This window comes from Triticum dicoccoides, chromosome 3B (assembly GCF_002162155.2).
Source record: "Triticum dicoccoides isolate Atlit2015 ecotype Zavitan chromosome 3B, WEW_v2.0, whole genome shotgun sequence".
In the NCBI taxonomy this organism is placed as follows: Eukaryota; Viridiplantae; Streptophyta; class Magnoliopsida; order Poales; family Poaceae; genus Triticum; species Triticum dicoccoides.
Genome location: NC_041385.1, coordinates 89,173,806 through 89,179,580, shown reverse-complemented (window position 1 = coordinate 89,179,580; position 5,775 = coordinate 89,173,806). Strand labels below are relative to the sequence as shown.

Genomic DNA, 5,775 nt, shown 5'->3' with positions numbered 1-5,775 from the left:
TGTGGCATCGATGCAAAGGTTTGCATCGGGCGCTACGCCTCTTTTCTTCACTACGCCAGGCGTGCGTGGTTGTAACTAGCCCTTGAAGTTAGCGCTTAACATTGGGAGGGTAGGGCGCTTACGTATTTTTGTTATGTGATATTTGTTTGTTCCCTTCATAAGCGTCCAACATTGAACATGCTCTAAGCGTAGCAGAGCACAATCAATTCTATAATTCATCGCCCCTTGTCTTCGTTATCTACAAGCTTTCGGAAGTTTTTTTTACCAAACACAGTATAGACGCAAATGCTCATACACTCATTCAAATGAACGCATGCGCCCACATTCAAGCCATATGAGCATCTTCAAGGAACTGAACCGGCACATTATCTTAAGATTTACAAAGTCGTCACATCGCCTTAATAGTTGACTGAAACGTCTTCTTTCACTGAGTTAAATTGCAAAGGTTGCAAATGGCAACGCCGCCTCCAAGATTGTGCATCCGGTTCACGCGTTAGTGCGTTACCAAGTACCCTACTAATTTTTTTCAAAAAAAAACCCCAACTAACTGAACCATGGCCGGCCGACAAGAGGGTGCACTAGCCGGGAAATGATCGATATGATGAGCCGGGCCTTCATCCGAGCCGGTGCAGTCACATCAGTGGTCGACCGTGACAGGGGAGGATGGACTCCGCGTTTGTGGACGATGGCTGCCCGGCCCTACGTGCAGCGGTCAAATGTTCCGGCCATAAGTGACGTCTCACTCACTTAGACACTGACTCCCTCCACAGGCCAATCGAGATTTTGGAGTCACCGGAAAACTGTGAAGTCGGCGACAGTGACACTTTGGCCGTGGACGGCTGACACGGACACTAGCGTCGCAGATTCTGCATGAAACAAAAGCGTCCAAATTACCCCTTGTTGCCCCTTAACCAGTTTACACACTTCACTTGCAGCTCTGCCACTAGAACGTTGCAAGAAGATAGACCCGTTTCATTTCCCTGGCCCTGCTGCAGCAGCCATGTTCCGCTCACCCATGCTCCTACTGCTCACCCTCCTCCTCTCTAGCACCACCACTATAGCTGCCCAAAGCCCGCCGTCGTGCGAGCCAGCGTCGTGCGGCGACCTCCGCATCACGTACCCGTTCTGGCTCGGCGGCACGCACCCGCCGGAGTGCGGCTACCGTGCCTTCCAGGTCACGTGCGACGACCGCGCCGGCAGCAAGGCCTTACTCGAGCACTCAGTTTGGACGTACCAGATCCTCGACATCTCCTATCAAGACAGTTCGCTGCGCATCACAAATGTCGAGCTCTCCCACGGCATGTGCAACACCGAGCTCCAAGTGACCGCCTCCTCCAACCTCAGCCTCGCGCCTTTTGGCATCAGCGACGCCAACCAGGAGCTCTTCTTCCTCTACAACTGCAGCGCCCCTGCCGCCTCCGCCTACATGGGCGCCCATGAACTGCGCCACTGGATCCAAGCGGCCACTCAACAACTCATTTGCGTGGCTTGCTGGGGTGTACAAGCCAGACGACATTTCGAGGCAGGTGCACAGGAGCTGCACGGCGTCGATGATGCCAGTGCTCGGGTACAAGGGGGCGACTGGGGTGGACTACCAGCGGCTGATGGAGGACGGGTTCCTTCTTGAGTACACGGCCGGCGACTGTGCGGCGTGCATGGAGAGCGGAGGAACTTGCCGGACTAATATCACCAACGATATCTTCGAGTGCCACTGCCCCGACGGATTTTCTTCGTCCAACATCTGCGGTGAGCTTCACAAATTTGATCTATAAAAAACATGCACCGCTTTAGTTCTGTAGCCTAAGGCTGGCCATAATGGGGGTAACATAAATAGTATCATGCACTTGGGATTCGCAAACATGTTTATGTGACAGACAATTAAAGAAGAGTGAAATGGTTATAGTAATATAGGTAGATACCGTAACATAATAAATTTGATGCTACTTATGTGTCATGCATGGCAATAAATGAGAGCACCTATGATACTAATCTATGATACTATGTACTATAGAGGTAGTAACATGAACTAGTAACATATGCATGTTACTAGTCTAAGTTACTCCCCAATATGACCAGCCTAAGTACTCTTTGGTTTTGGACCACTAATTAAGTTGCGGTATAGAGGAGTTCTACAAGAAAAATGAACACTGCCTGCTAATTACTACTACAATATGCATACTGAATTGTACACTAGTGCAATTTCAACAGAGCTACCGCTCTAGTTCAGAATCCTGAGTAAGTACAGAGGACATTTGCAGAAAAAATTTAACAGAGCATACAGGTTCTAGCTAATAATTGCTATGTTGACCGAGATGTACTGTCCATTCAAGTGTCATTCAAACGCATACCTACAAATCACTGTTTATGCAATAGCTTACATTGGCTATCAAATCTACACAGAGATATAACTAATAAGTAGCCCCTCTCTAAAGAAATATAAGATCGTTTAGGGAGTATGTTTTAGTCAAACAGGTCTCTGAGTGAAATATTTGCTCAATCAAAAGAAAGTAGCATATGTAGTCCATGTTCTATTGTTCGTCACTATTGTGCAATGTATTCTTTTTGTATATTACACCCACAGAATATTGAAGGTTTATATATAATGCTTGTCTCTTTCCTTTGAAAAAACAACCGATGTAATACTATTGGACGGCATTGATTTTACTCACAAAACTTTATGTTATATTCCAGCTATCATGAAGACCGGCACGAAGATTGTACTAATAGGTATGCTAGAATATTTGTCATCTTTCCAGATGTAATGATTTAAATATCAGTAACTCACTAACAGTGATTTTGTGTTGAAATGGTAACTTTAGAATTTATCATGTCTGTAACAATTGAAAATTGATCTAAAATTAAAATCTGAAACAAACTCTCAGTTTGTTCATAATACAAGACCGTTAAATTTGTTGTATTTACCTGTTGCTTGTTTTTGCCACCGTGTAAAGGAGAAAAAAACTATTAATGGCCTTGGAAATCATAATGACTGTAATATAACTTGTTGAAGGAAGTAACATCTGCTTGCATCTCAGTTTTGGCAGTAACAGCTGCAACCTTGATCTCCCTCTGTTTTTATCTGCTGAGGCATATAAAGATAAGACTATGGATTCCCCATAGCAAGAAGACTAGCAGCAACACTGAAAAGAATTATGAGGCCATGATAGCAGCATATGGATCCCTAGCTCCTAAAAGATACATGTACTCAGAGGTAATGAAGATAACATATTCTTGCAAGAAACAACTTGGAAAAGGTGGTTATGGTGTGGTTTTCAAAGGAAGGCTACATGATGGTCGTTTGGTTGCTGTGAAATTCTTGCATGATTGCAAAGGAAATGAAGACGAGTTTGTGAATGAGGTTCTGAGCATTGGAAGGACCTCTCATGTTAATGTTGTTAGCTTATTTGGGTTTTGTTTGGAGGGATCAAAGCGAGCTCTTATATATGAGTATATGCCGAATGGTTCCTTGGATAAGTATATTTACTCACAGAACCCCAAAGAAGTTTTAGGATGGGAGAGGCTCTATGCAGTAGCAATCGGGATTGCCCGTGGCCTTGAATACTTACACCATAGATGTAATACTCGTATTGTCCATTTCAATATCAAGCCTCAAAATATCCTTCTAGACAAGGATTTTAGCCCGAAGATTGCTGATTTTGGTCTAGCTAAATTATGTCATACAAAGGAGAGTAGGCTTTCAATGACCGGTACTAGAGGAACAATTGGGTTCATCGCTCCAGAAGTCCACTCTCGAACCTTTGGAGTGGTTTCAACAAAGTCAGATGTTTATAGTTATGGAATGATGTTGTTGGAGATGGTTGGAGGTAGGAGAAATGTCAAATCAGTTGTAAATAAATCTAGCGAAAAGTATTTTCCAGATTGGATTTATGAGCACTTTGCCCAAGATGAAGGATTAAAAGCATGTGAAGTTACAAGCGAAGTTGAGGAAATTGCGAGAAAGATGACCTTAATTGGCTTGTGGTGCATACAAGTACTACCTATGTATCGCCCTACTATAACCAAAGTTCTAGAAATGTTTGAAAAATGCTTGGATGATCTGGACATGCCACCAAAGCAGAGCTTCTGTGAACTATAGTAAGATATTTCTCCCATATTTTTTATTTTGTTTTTTGTGCCATTAAAATTATGCAATTACTTGACCTACATGTTTATCTCTCTTTCCAGTGAGAGTCCAACTAATAATATGGAAGTACAAAGTGCATGGTCTGAGACCGAGGAGGTAAGCCTTGCGAATTCAAAAATCCTATAATGAGCTTGCGGCTTCATCACTAGCAAAAAGAAATTGCTAAATTTTGTGCAGATAAGAATTGTGTTGATAGAGGGTTCCTACTATTCCTCGAGTCAATTTAATACGAGACATCTTCTTTGCCCCTACAGATTAAAACGCTGGAGATATGCCATGTCAACGATATGCCCCCCGCAAGGGATATTGTCAAGGAGGTGTTGTGCGTAGAGCATGGGCACACGACAAGGGTAAGCCCCGCGAAGAGGATATGTTATTGTCACGGCTATGGATTATTGCACCCGTGCACCACCACCAACAAAGATTACTCGCTAGAGGATATTGTGTCAGGATAATCCTCTATGAGTAACTGTAAAGACGACAATGGCCCTCATACCCCCCTCCCATCCTCTCCACTCATCCAGTGGGTGCCCCCTAGTTTAGAGTCTAGTCACGACGCTAAACACATGTTGTGAATCCACAAGTGGCACAACGATTTCCAACTCTTTAGCTATACTAGAGTACATCCAGAAATTAAACTAGCACAATAGAATTCAACATTGTATCACAAAACATATTTGCATGACCTAGAGTCAAGGGGATCCGCATCAAAAAAAGAACATGAGTTTTGCAAAGTTCCAGCCGCTAAAGGCAGATAAGCTACAAAGACCTTCAGAACTAGAAATTTTCTCGAGATCACAATAAAAACACAAAAATTCTGAGCTACTAGATAAAACAACTTTGCGACACTTCATTTCATTTAATCTAGACAACACTTGCTTGCCAGAAATGCATGGAAGAGTTTCTTGAGATATAGCCATGAAAACATAAATTAGGGAGTAGAAAACATGTAGCGAAACATGATGCTCAAGTGCTCTTGAACACAGACACAATTGTTTCCTCATGTATGCTCTTAAACACTTTGTTTCAATCATTGTTTGCTGGAACTTTGATTGTCACAAGAAGGAGATTGTGCCAAATAAATGATCATGAATAGGTTTCCGTTGTGGCTTAACGTTTGGGAACTATGGACCTTTAGCAATAATGTCTCTTTCAAGCTCTTTTGATCAGTCCCCTTTATTTACGACATACACACCCATTCAAGAGAGCCGAATAATTAATATTCGTTTGTAGTGTTGCGACTACATACAGTAAAAAACTCATAGCCAAAATTCGAGCTACCGCTCTTGGTGGATGGTTCATTGGCCAGCGGAGTCCTCAGCATAACATCAAGAAGGGTAACGAAGCCACGTTTATGCACGTAAACGTTGATATAGTAGATGTAACATCCCCAGGTCTTCACCCTGTTGTTAAGCTCATTAAATTGCCATTGTCATCATGATCATCTCCATGAAATTGCATTAGGAAAATAATGCTACTTCAATTCAAAATTCAAAGTGAAAGTCAAAAAAATATTTCTTCAAACTGTAAAACTTAAATGTTCATAATACTGCAAATAATCCAAAAGGAATTATAAAAACGTAATAAATATTAATTGAGTTATTTAAGTGACTCTAACAATCTAAAACAGG

General features: G+C 42.4%; 1 pseudogene; it reads left to right on the top strand.

Moving 5' to 3' along the window:
• Window positions 1–972: 972 nt before the first annotated feature.
• On the top strand, window positions 973–4,818 carry LOC119274935 (annotated as a pseudogene).
• Window positions 4,819–5,775: the final 957 nt, after the last annotated feature.